The following is a 12,977-nucleotide window of genomic DNA, read 5'->3' on the forward strand; positions in this document are numbered from 1 at the left end:
CGGCATCAACCTGAGCGCCGGTGTCTAGGGCGCTCTCTATGGATCTCATGAAGGAACACAGCAAACTGAGTTATTCAGAATCTCTGTTTGCGGAATCCATGTTGTTCTTTTATAGAGGAGATTTTTGTTATTCAAAAACGTCATGACATGTGAGCACAAAATTTCTTCCACAGTTCTACAACAGATTGAAACAACGATATAGGTTTATAGAATGAGATTTTCACTCCGCAGCGGAGTGTGCGCTGATATGAAACTTCCTGGCAGATTAAAACTGTGTGCCGAACCGAGACTCGAGCTCGGGACCGAGTTCGAGTCTCGCTCCGTCACTCAGTTTTAATCTGCCAAGAAGTTTCATATATGTCTATATTTATGTCATCTCTCCTACGACCGTTCTAGAAAACGGGAACGACCTTCGCTTTTTTCCAGTCCCTAGGTACCCTTAGTTGCTCCAGCGATCAACGATAAACTGCTGCTAAAAGGGAAGCAAGCTCTTTTGCATGACATTTGTAGAATGTTATACGTATCTTACCTGCTCCTGGTACCTTACCAGTTGCTTTTCTGTTCAGCGATCGTTTATCTCAATATCCGCCATTTCGACGTTCGTACGATGACTGAAGGGAGGGACCGTGTTACGATATTCCGCGGTGAAACAGTTTCTGAAGAGCGAATTCAGTGTTTCGGCCTTCTCTCTGCTAGATTCAGTTTCGGTGCCAGCATGGTCATTTAGTGAATTAATAGAGGATGTCGAACCGCTTACAGATTTTACATAAGAGCAAAATATCTCAGGGTGTTTACTCGGATCGGTTGACAAAGTTTTAATTCAAAGTCATTGAATGCTTCTCTCATTGGTCTCCTTACGCTCCTTTCCGCTTCCTCCAGCTTTCTTTTGTCGGCTAGGTTTTCATTTCTCTTGAATCTGTGGTGAAGCTTAATTCGTTTATGTAGTAGTTTTCGAACACAGCCACTGAACCACGGTCGTCTTTCCCATCCCGTAAGACCTTTCTCGGGACATTCCTGTTTAAGGCATACTGAACGATGCTTTTGAATTTTTCCCTTTTGTGCTCCACTTCTTCGCCCTCATCACTGAAAATTATCCTCTTGGTAAGTGCTGCTGGACATTACTTACGATGCGAAAGCTACAACAAGAGATTAATTCTGAAGAGACTGGCCCCACACGAACCACAAGACGAAAATATGGCGACATGTGTTTGTGGGAAGTGAGAAATAACGGGCCAGAGGCGCCATGCCCGTGTTGACCCGGGCTGCGGTGACCTCCGGACGGGTTCCAGACTGGACCTGACGGCGCGGCGCCCCGTTCTGGATCGCTGTATAATTAAGGTTGATTGTCTGCTATTAGTCTTCGTTAGGCGGCCTCTGCGCCAGTAATGAAAAGCCGCGAAGCTGACAAGTCGTCTCTCCCCTGTAGGGCGGTGGCGTCCCGTCCCTAAGGACGCTCCTGAGCGGCGGTTCAGCCACTAGGCTCGCATTCGGGAGGAGCGAGTTTCAAATCCCGCTGCAGCCACCCCGATTTATGCTTTCCGTTATTTTCCTGAACGAATTGTGGCAACTTATGATGGTCCGTGCCTTTCTATCATCCATCTACAAAACGATTTACTGATCCGTTGTTTACATAGCAACGAAACTGTAAACTCTAGCCTTCCTTCCTTTCAGTTAATACCGACTATTAAAATATTTTGGCATGGAACCGGTGCAACTCTCGTGTAACCTTCATCTTGTGTCTGATGCAGCTCGGAGCTGAGAGGTGCCTAACAATCCCGATATTGCAAGACGCAAATATCGGTACGATTTCTCGGAGAAATGCAGATTTCCTCGACCATTCTTATTCTATCCCAGCTTTAGTTCCGTGTCTAATGACCTTACCGTCGACGCCAAGTGAAACGCATATCTTCCTTCTTCCTTTAATCTTCAGCATAACCATGCACAGCCGGCCGCTGTGACCGAGCGGTTCTAGGCGCTTCAGTCCGGAACCGCGCTGCTGCTACGGTAGCAGGTTCGAATCCTGCCTGGGGCATGGATATGTGTGATGTCCTTAGGTTAGTTAGGTTTTTTAGTAGTTTCTAAGTCTAGGGGACTGATGACCTCAGATGTTAAGGCCCATAGTGCTTAGAGCCATTTGAACAATTTTGAAAAACAATTGCCGCCTACGGAGTTATGAAGAAACGTCGCCATGTAGGCATTTACAAAATCGCCTTGTAGACACGCGAAGGAGATGCATTTACACATTTGTATGTCATGGGTATTTCTTTGTACTCATGTTTTCACGAATACGTGGAAATGAAATTTTTTTCGATACTATACTACGAGGACAGTTCATTTTTTGTTTTCCATTTCTAATACAAAATTATCAAGGTTTGTCAGCTAGTATACCTACAAATGTACTCGTTGCTCTTCAGAACCTTGTTTAACAGGCAATTTTCTTCTTGTTTTGGTCCATACCACGTTCTCCCAAAATACTGAAAGCAAAGAGCTTGCAGTAGAAGAGGTCCACGATCAGAGGTTCAAATAGCTGTAAGCACTATGGGACTTAGAACTACTTAAACCTAACTAACCTAAAGACATCACACACATTGTGAGGCAGGATTCGAACCTGCGACCGTAGCAGCAGCGCGGTCCCAGACTGAAACGATCAGAGGGATCAAAACGATTTTCGGTTGTATAACGTACGACCACAGTCCCTCTATTCAAATTGATGCATTCAACCTTCTCCAACATCCCTGAAAGTTAGTAACGTCATCACCGAATCACCACGTATAAACAGACAAGGTCTAGAAGGCAGTCTAGCAATGGGACCCACACTGTGACGTGCTGCAGTTTATAGACAAACAGACGCAGATATGATCTCATTGCAGTAGAAAAATAGAATTTAGATGTGACTTGCTATATTCGAGGTTCTTTTCTATTCGGAGAAGAAATACAGAAGACAAGGGAACAAAGGGGATCTGTGGTAAACGCAAATGGCTCTGAGCACTATGTGACGTAACTTCTGAGGTCATCAGTCGCCTAGAACTTAGAAATACTTAAACCTAACTAACCTAAGGACATCACACACATCCATGCCCGAGGCAGGATTCGAACCTGCGACCGTAGCGGTCGCTCGGTTCCAGACTGCAGCGCCCAGAACCGCACGGCCATTCCGGCCGGCTGGTAAACGCAGCTGCGTTCTATCGCGGCACACACTTGTAAGTAGGCTGTTTAGGTTTTTATGTTGGTAACGACACGTAGCGCTCTGTATGAAAATGACTGACTGCGCTGTGTGCAATCTGTGGCTGGTTGGCATTGTTGGAATATTCTCTATTGTAGTGTTGGGCAGTTGGATGTGAACAGCGCGTAGCGTTGCGCAGTTGGAGGTGAGCCGCCAGCAGTGGTGGATGTGGGGAGAGAGGTGGCTGAGTTTTGAGAGCGGCCAATCTGGACGTGTGTCCGTCAGAAAAAGGATATTTGTAAGACTGGATGTCATGAACTGATGATGACTTTTGAACACTATTAAGGTAAATACATTGTTTGTTCTCCATCAAAATCTTTGATTTGCTAACTATGCCCATCAGTAGTTAGTAGTTAGAATCTTTTATTTAGCTGGCAGTATTGGCGCTCGCTGTATTGCAGTAGTTCGAGTAACGAAGATTTTTGTGAGGTAAGTGATTCGTGAAAGGTATAGGTTATTGTTAGTCAGGGCCATTGTTTTGTAGGGAGTATTGAACGTCAGATTGCGTTGCGCCAAAAATATTGTGTGTCAGTTTACTTTTGATCAGAATAAGTAAAGAGAGAAATGTCTGAGTACGTTCAATTTTGTTCAGCTGTTTGAAAATCAAGTAACGTAAGAGGTTTACCAGCACTGTCATTTATAAATTTTTTCTAAGGGGATGTTAGACACTTCCGTTGTAAATTACTCGCTGCGCAGAGGAACACACCTGCCTAGAACAACACGCTTCCAAATAGGATAGTTAACTGTAAAACTTATAAGGAGACGCGCGTTGCTGAGTAGCAAACGACCCCGCCCGTCCGCTGAATCTTTCATTCCTCCGCGACTGTCACAGAGCTCCCGCCAGTGCAGCTACAGTACCCTCGCAGGCTCGGGTTCCACTCTAGTCTGTCGTTAAGTAAACCGGGACGAAAGTTCAGAGCCCAGAAGGCGGTCGCGCCAGGGCGCCGCGGGGTTTATTTGCTGTCAGGAAGAGATGCAGAACAGCCGCTGCGCCGGTCCGGCCGAGGTGCGGCGCGGTACGTGCCCGCTGACGTAACAGGAGCCGCGCGTTTATTTAGCGGCCGCCACGAGGTGGGCGCCGCCGCCTCGTCTCTGCACGCGGCTAGCCGACCCGCGGCTGAAAAACCCGCTCTGCCTGCCGTTAGTGCGACGGCTGGCAGACGCGCCGCCTTGCGTAACACCCTGCGTAAGCCGGAGAGACGCGCGCCAGACGGCGGCGCAAGCAAGAAGCTTGATAGAAAAAAAGCAAACGCGCGACGCAGCGCCACGATACCTAGCCGAAATCACGGCGTCGTGAATGTCAGCGAGAGATGGAGGAAAGACGCTGGAGATGATCGTCCCGGCGACAGCGAGGTCATTAGAGACGGAACACAAGTCCAAGTTGAACAAATGTAGAGCGAGAGATTGGCCACGGCTCTTTCAGGGCATTCATCTGATGTGATTTACGAAGACTGAGTAATACATAAGTGAGGATAGACGTACTGGGACTTACAGACTTCGCCCTACTGTGGCAAAACAAGTTTGTCGTCCGGGCACATTTAACTGTATTTGGTTTCAGCAGCATTACAATGATAGCAGCGATCTACACGTTTCCGCTGTTAATCTCTAAATGTTAACTTGTGATGACAATAGAATTGGAATTAGTCAATGAATTTGAAATAAAATACGACTACGACTATGGCACCGAGGTTCCGTACGAACTCAGTTATGTATACAGAGATTTCACTCATCCCGGAAATCGAACATTTCGTCGATTTTTGCCTCCAATCGATATCGATATTGACAAGATATCAAAATATGTTTCATAACTGCCCGCATCTCGTGGTCGTGCGGTAGCCTTCTCGCTTCCCACGCCCGGGTTCCCGGGTTCGATTCCCGGCGGGGTCCGGGATTTTCTCTGCCTCGTGATGGCTGGCTGTTGTGTGCTGTCCTTAGGTTAGTTAGGTTTAAGTAGTTCTAAGTTCTAGGGGACTGATGACCATAGATGTTAAGTCCCATAGTGCTCAGAGCCGTTTGAAATTTGTTTCATAATTAGCCGTATCTTCTGACTTCACAGACGTAGAAGTTCAAATGTTTTACACCGCAAAGGGAACATAATTACAAATTAACATTTTTCCATTAATTTTACTGTAAATACTTGCTTCCTACCGAATTTCATGATTCTACGTCAACGGGAAGTACCCTCAAGGTTTTGATGAGCAAGTTTCCGAGTATCAAAATATTTGACAAAAATGGCCGTATCTTTCGACTGCGTTGGCTTAGATACCTAATTGCTTTAGAAAGCAAATGCACGGTAGACTGTAGCACGACACAAATTTCAACTTCATCCCTGTTAATAAGGGAAAGGAGACTTATCAGACGGTTAACAATCTTCTTGTTTTTTTTTTCTTGACTTGTACTATCAAACCTTGCTTCTTGCCAAATTTCATGAGTATTCATCTTGGGTATTTATAACCGCTTTAGCTGTATTTAGTCCTTTATTATCACTACCGGTTTCGTAGCGCTAAAAGCCACTTCTTGAAGTGAACATCTGTATAACAATAAATCCAGGAGGAATAACAACCCTGACACATACATTGGTATGGTAAATTATTTTAAGATTTAAAAAAATTAAAAAATGTTAAAAGTTTTTATACGAGAATAAAAAATGTTATTACTCACATGATTAAAACATTAGAGCGGAAAAGCTCGGAATCTTTTTTCCCAACATTCGTGAGAAGTGAGTCTGCGAGTGTCAAAATATGTGACATAAATGGCGGTATTTTTTGATTGTACTGACGTAGAAGCTTAAATGTTTTACATCGCCACGGGTGACATACATTTCAGAGTGGTACGTCTACCCGTTCCAGAAAGAAAAAATTTCTTAGCAGACAGACAGACAACCTTTGTTCCTTTGGACACTATAATCGTTCGTTTTTACGGACTGACGAACGGAAACCTAAAAAAATCTCAAGCAAGATCATTGGTTATAATTTCACAAAGAATGGTCTGTAAGTCAGTAGTTTCGGTTTACTTTGAACCAGACTAGAAACGGTAATCAATCACGTTCTTCGTAACAGTGTAGTGTGGGGCGCTTCAAAGTTCAAAAAGTATAACTCTTAGCTATACCACGTTTGTTACCTGTTCCGACTTCACAGATCACTTATTATCGTATCCAACGCTCGACATTATTTTCTGTTGTTAAGAGGCTATATGCATCTTGATGTGACTATTTAATACGAGCTTCTCGCCAAAAAAGGGCTATACTACACCACATGCTAGCGACTTGATGATGTGGTTATAAACACAGAAACTGGTTACTCTGTTTATATTTTTAATGGTCACTGTATCCCTGATCCAAAATGTTTAGTTTCGACAAATTAATCTATGACATATTATTATCAACTCATTAAGAAAGTATCTATAAATTCCAATGAATACGTATGTCACACATAGAGTGATGCTATAATTTCTTGAGTTCGTCGACGAAGGAGATACACGAAATAAAATAAACTGACCAGTGGTCACAATGGTAAAACTACTGCAGAAAAACAATTACAATTAAAAATCTTTTGACCACCCAAAAATTATTATTATACTCTCTACTATTATTTCTCGTCAACAAAAGTACATCCAGTGCTGTATAATAACTGCTTATCCACAATGGCGTAGCATAAGTGACCGTGGAATCATTCAATGCTAGATGCGCTGTTGACGACGAGAAATCTTGAAAGATAACTGGTATAAAAACTAATATCGACTTAAAAGCGTCTTAGCACGACGAATTAGGTTTCGCGTGTTGCGTACAAGTGAAAAAAAATTTTTTTTCCTCAAATGAACTTTACATTTCGCTCGGGTGACTGCCTGGGCTGCTACTTGCTATTCGGGACACGTAACACTATGCAAATTAGGCGGTCACGCATAGCGTCATTTGAATAAACAGGGTAAGTAGGACTCCGGTAACTCCCAAAGTAACTTCTGGTGGCCGCTTACGACAGCCACGGCATTACAAGTCAGAAGGCAGCACACACCACTCTTACCCTCGCTACATGAGCTCCATCTGTGGCAGTTGCACAAGGGGATGGACGAAATCATAGACGTTTATCTACACAGAGAGAGAACGTAATGCATTCCGTACAAAAGTACACGTGCGATTTAAAATGGTTCTTAAATTGCCACACCGTACCAGAGATACAAAATGAATATTGAATGAATACGTTCTATTGATGTAACAGTCGCCATAGATGGTGAGCAATCTCGGCTGGACTGCGATGGGAAAGGACTTTGGCCCCTGCTTTGTTTTGAACCCCGATACTTCTGTTCAGCAGCCCGGTCATAAATTTTCCACAACCGCGATCGATTGGATGAAACAACGTTGAATACTTCGATCAGCTGTCGTCTACCTGGTTGCAACATTGCTTAATCGAGAAACTTAGTTTGGAAATAATTACCTAATGGCCATATCAGAAGTTGAAGCAAGCTTGTCAGGAAAACGTATTCTGGTCTTCATATAGTGGTCGAGTTCCTTGGATGCTCCATATTTCCTCAGATAATACAGATATTACGGAAGAGCAACTTGGGTTAAATACGTAGTCAGCTCTTGGCGAAAATGTTCAGCATATTCCAGCTGCTGTTCGATATTTGTTTGCTGTCATTTATGTGTTACTAAGAACACCGGCGGCTTCATGAATTTTATAGGCTCCATAGGCCGTTAGTAGCGTGTGTTTACATTTGATTTGTGTGTGTGCGTATCTTCATATGAACCATATCTTCCCTGAACACATGGTGGAAATCTGTCTGCCATCTAGAAGATCTCTACAATAGCTTATGGTGTCTTCTGAACGACAAATTTCTAAGGAGACGGAACAAATTTAGATTTATTGGTAGATTAGCCGGTTATAAGAGAAAACATACATGAACTGATTACTCAGGTGCAGTCAACGTATGAGAAGGCTATGCACAGCGTAACAGTGAAAAAAACAAGGATACGGACAGTGAGTCTTACCAAAGTTTGAACTCAACCACAAAACACGCTGTATCGCAGAGATACGGGGAGAGTGACGAATCGTTGATTCAGGTCGAGCTTAGTGTCCCGGTAAAGGTTCCTTATCGTTCCTTTTACAATACAGATAAACACGACGCTTTTAGACGCAGTCGGAGAACAAGGTCTGTAGGTCCCAGGTCAGATGAAATCCTTCTGTGTAACTGTTTGCTGTGGCAGTAGGAGTTCTCCAAGAAATCAGTTTAAAAAATAGGAACATTGTTAGTACCTCACATTCCTCTTGCGCAGCCGAGCAAGGAGTCGGAGTCACAGTATTAGTTCCGGACATGTACACTGCCTATTAAAGCATAAAATAAACAATGTAACAATATTTGTGATATTTTAAGGTTAGTATCAGTCTCATTTTTATTTGCAGTGCTCTTGCAAGCTATACTGCAGTATTATGAAATACGAAAAGCAAAGCGACAGAAACGGAACAGAACCGTGGATTAGAACAAAAAATGATATAGAAAGTCGGTCATGTTGATTTCAAAGAAACTATAACGGAATTCGTCTCAAGCGACTTACGGAAACCACGGAAACATTGAATCTGGACCGGTGTTCGAACCTCTGCCTCCACCGAATTTCTCTTACCTATTGTTAAATGTAGCCTAAAGCGTTGAAGAGCACAGTAGGTGTAGTACAAAATAATCAATAACTTTCCGCCTTTCTTTCGGCTACAAAACTACTGTCAAGCACGTAATGCATTAAATTAGAAGGTTGTGCTATAGTGCTTAATGGATAAATTCGTGCCTCAGTATTAATATTGGTTTCGCTTTTAATAGAAGAAGGGAGGGGGGGGGGGGCTGCAAAAATAGCACTGTCGAAAGACATGATGTCGTTTTTCAAAGCAGATGTAGAGTATTACGTGTAAATTTCGAAGTCTTGGAATCTATACTTATAACATAATCGATAGAATGACAGCCGGACACAGGCCGAGCAGTTCGAGGCGCTTCAGTCCGGAACCGCGCTGCTGCTACGGTCGCAGGTTCGAATCCTGCCTCGGGAATGGATGTGTGTGATGTCCTTAGGTTAGTTAGGTTTAAGTAGTTCTACAGGGCTATTACAAATGATTGAAGCGATTTCATAAATTCGCTGTAGCTCCATTCGTTGACATATGGTCACGACTCACTACAGATACGTAGAAAAACTCATAAAGTTTTGTTCGGCTGAAGCCGCACTTCAGGTTTCTGCCGCCAGAGCGCTCGAGAGCGCAGTGAGACAAAATGGCTTCAGGAGCCGAGAAAGCGTATGTCGTGCTTGAAATGCACTCACATCAGTCAGTCACAACAGTGCAACGACACTTCAGGACGAAGTTAAACAAAGATCCACCAACTGCTAACTCCATTCGGCGATGGTACGCGCAGTTTAAAGCTTCTGGATGCCTCTGTAAGGGGAAATCAACGGGTCGGCCTGCAGTGAGCGAAGAAACGGTTGAACGCGTGCGGGCAAGTTTCACGCGTAGCCCGCGGAAGTCGACGAATAAAGCAAGCAGGGAGCTAAACGTACCACAGGATGGTGCTCCACCACACTTCAATCATGATGTTCGGCATTTCTTAAACAGGAGATTGGGAAACCGATGGATCGGTCGTGGTGGAGATCATGAACAGCAATTCATGTCATGGCCTCCACGCCTCCCATGCGATTTATTTCTGTGGGGTTATGTGAAAGATTCAGTTTCTAAACCTCCTCCACCAAGAAACGTGCCAGAACTGCGAGCTCGCATCAACGATGCTTTTGAACTCATTGATGTGGACATGCTGCGCCGAGTGTGGGAGGAACTTGATTATCAGCTTGATGTTTGCCGAATCACTAAAGGGACACATATCGAACATTTGTGAATGCCGAAAAAAACTTTTTGAGTTTTTGCATGTGTGTGCAAAGCATTGTGAAAATATCTCAAATAATAAAGTTACTGTAGAGCTGTGAAATCGCTTCAATCATTTGTAATAACCCAATAATTCTATGGGACTGATGACCTCAGGTGTCAAGTCCCACAGTGCTCAGAGCCATTTGAACCAACTGAACAGCACGACATCGCCTGCAGCGTCGCTCCTGGACTGGGGCATATCGGCTGGACTCCAGACGACTGGAAAAACGTGGCCCGGCCGGTGGAGTCCCTATTTCAACCGGTAAGAGGTGGTAGTAGGGTTAGAGTATGGCGCAGACCCGACGAAGCCATGGACGCAAGTCGTCGACAAGGCACTGTGCAAGCTGGTGGCGGCTCCGTAATGATGTGGGCCGTTTCTACAGAGAATGGACTGGGTCTTCTGAATGCTTGGAGACTATTTGCTGCCATCGACAGACATCGTGTTCCCAAACACGAGGCAGTTTTTATGGATGACTAGGCGCAAAGTCAGCGGGGGCCACAATTGTCAGCGATTCGTTTGAAGAACTTCTGGACAGTTCGAGGAAACGATTTGGCCACCCAGATCGCCCCATATAAATCCTGCCGAACATTTGTGGGAGATAATCAAAAGGTCAGTTCGCGCACAAAATCCCGCACCGGCAACACTTTCGCAATTACGGACGGCTATAGGCTCAGTATTTCTGCATGGGAGTTCCAACGACTTGCTGAGTCCATGCCAAGTCAAGTTGCTACAACACGCCGGGCAAAAGAAGATCCGACACGATATTAGGACGTATCCTTCGACCATAGATACTAGTAGACTGGCCTTGCTGTGCAGAAGCTATAGGGCTGGTGTGGCTCCAACATAAACCACGTGACTGTTGGCAAAACGTGGCGGCATTTCAAATCAGGTGTCTGCCATCCTATCTTTGTATCGTATTTTACCCACATTTCTCAGTTGACTGCCAAACGCTTCCAACAAAAATTACTTTTTTATTTGCGAAAAATTATGTCAGAACTACATTTGACCTGGATTTGTTCACAGTACCATTTATAAAATCTAACAAATACGTCGAACGCCCCTCTGGTGGCCAGCGGGACGAAATTACTATAAACTATCAATTAAAGTAAAATGTCGTTTTAAAATTCTTTTAAACGGTAAGAGTGGGCTCGTGTCAAAACTTCTAACATTGGATTCGCCGCGTTTCGAGCTCTAGTCACTTATAATAGAAAATTGGATATGGGAATTACGTCAACTATAGGTGCCAAAATTGTCGACTTTAGGAGCAGGTTCATTTTAGAGTATCAAATTTAGGTGCACTTCAAAGGTTCAGTTCCTACCATTTTTACAAAATTTTAAACTATCAGTTTAAAAAAAATGATATTTTAGATGAAAGGTGAGACTTTGAAGTTTCAGAAAATAATTTTGGAGCCTACATTTATTTAATAGTATCAGAAGGTAGAAAGAACTTCTCTTCATGTGTCGACTATAGGTGCTCTTACCTTATTATAATCTCACTTGTATATACAAAAAGGCGCGTATGTGCAGATGGCTTAAAGTTTTTCCATTTCAGGGCCTGTATCCAAAGCTGCCTTCGGTTTTCATCCTTAGGGAACCTATGAGTAGGAACGAGAAACAGTTATACTTACTTCTGTAACCGAATTATCACAGATACTTTCGAAAATGGGATATGAGTCTGACTTTACAGGTATCACTTTCAGCACTTTAATTTACGTGATACTCTATTTTAAGTGTAAAAAACATAAAAGTCACTTCAGCAGATTTCCATAAACGCATCTGCACCATCATAGGAACACTTACACGTGAAATGTAATGCCATTTCCCCCGACAAAACGCTGAGTACAGCCGTAAGCGCAACACAAAACAACCATGTTTTGCCAACATTCACGTGACTTTAGCCCTGAGATGTTGGAGCCACGAAAATGACGTCAGGGCCAGTCTATTATATTTATGGTCGAAGGACGTATCCCATGACTTTTGTGACCTCAGCGTAAGTTGCTACGTGGAAGCACGAATCCTGCTGCTTTAACTATACAAGTTCCCGCAAGTGCCGTTTTTCCGTGTAACCTAGTAAATTAGAGCCGCCTGGCAACTTCTGGGTTTTCCACATTACGCAAGACGGAAATTTGTTATTTCACGCGCAACGGCGTAACACCGATGTGGCGCCGTCTCTGCCTTTCTGGCTCTGCAGCTGTGCGCCTGCAGGTGTTTGTGGTGTGCAGAATCCAGGCTCTGGAGTCCGTCAGCAGTCGCCTGGATCAGCGGGGGCGGCTCGCCCGCCCCTGTCCCGTGGTGGGAAGGGGCCGACACTGGCTGCCAATAATTAACTCCGCAGCGGCGGCCGCGTTTTAAAACCGAAGGGCCGCGCGGCGTGAGACCCCTGATAAGCTGCGGGGACCGGGGGCTGCCTTTGAAAACATCAAACGCCGAGAATGAAATTAAACTAATTAGCAGGGGCGTGTTGACGAAAACCCGCTAGTTCACCGAGCAGTTGCTACACAAAAAAGAAAAAAGGAGCTAAAAATGCCTTTGCTGTGTGTCAAGCTCGTCTGGAGAGTTTTTCTTGGTCACCTAATGGAGTGCAATCTTTTCAGTTACTTTGTATGTCGAATAACTCAAAGCTGCAGATTATCTACGCCGAATAATACACCAGAAATGAACAACCTTTGTATTTTTCAGAGAAGCTTGTCTCCATCCACGGAGCAAACCTTCTGGATCCGGTATGCAACTCATAGTTAGGTAATTCTTAATTCATACATGACTAGGAACCCATCTGCAAATCATCGACGCAAGGTAGTATGAATGGAAAGTGTGGCCACACCCTAATGGAATTAGTAACAGTAACATTTACTGTTTAAGATTC

General features: G+C 44.1%; 1 protein-coding gene across 1 annotated transcript in view; it reads right to left on the reverse strand.

Annotated features, from left to right (window-relative positions):
• LOC126188364 (puratrophin-1-like) overlaps positions 1 to 12,977 on the reverse strand; it is a 1,249,514-nt gene that overhangs the window by 859,622 nt on the left and 376,915 nt on the right. The gene's annotated exons all lie outside the window — the stretch shown is intronic.

Source organism: Schistocerca cancellata, chromosome 5, assembly GCF_023864275.1.
Source record: "Schistocerca cancellata isolate TAMUIC-IGC-003103 chromosome 5, iqSchCanc2.1, whole genome shotgun sequence".
Classification (NCBI taxonomy): Eukaryota; Metazoa; Arthropoda; class Insecta; order Orthoptera; family Acrididae; genus Schistocerca; species Schistocerca cancellata.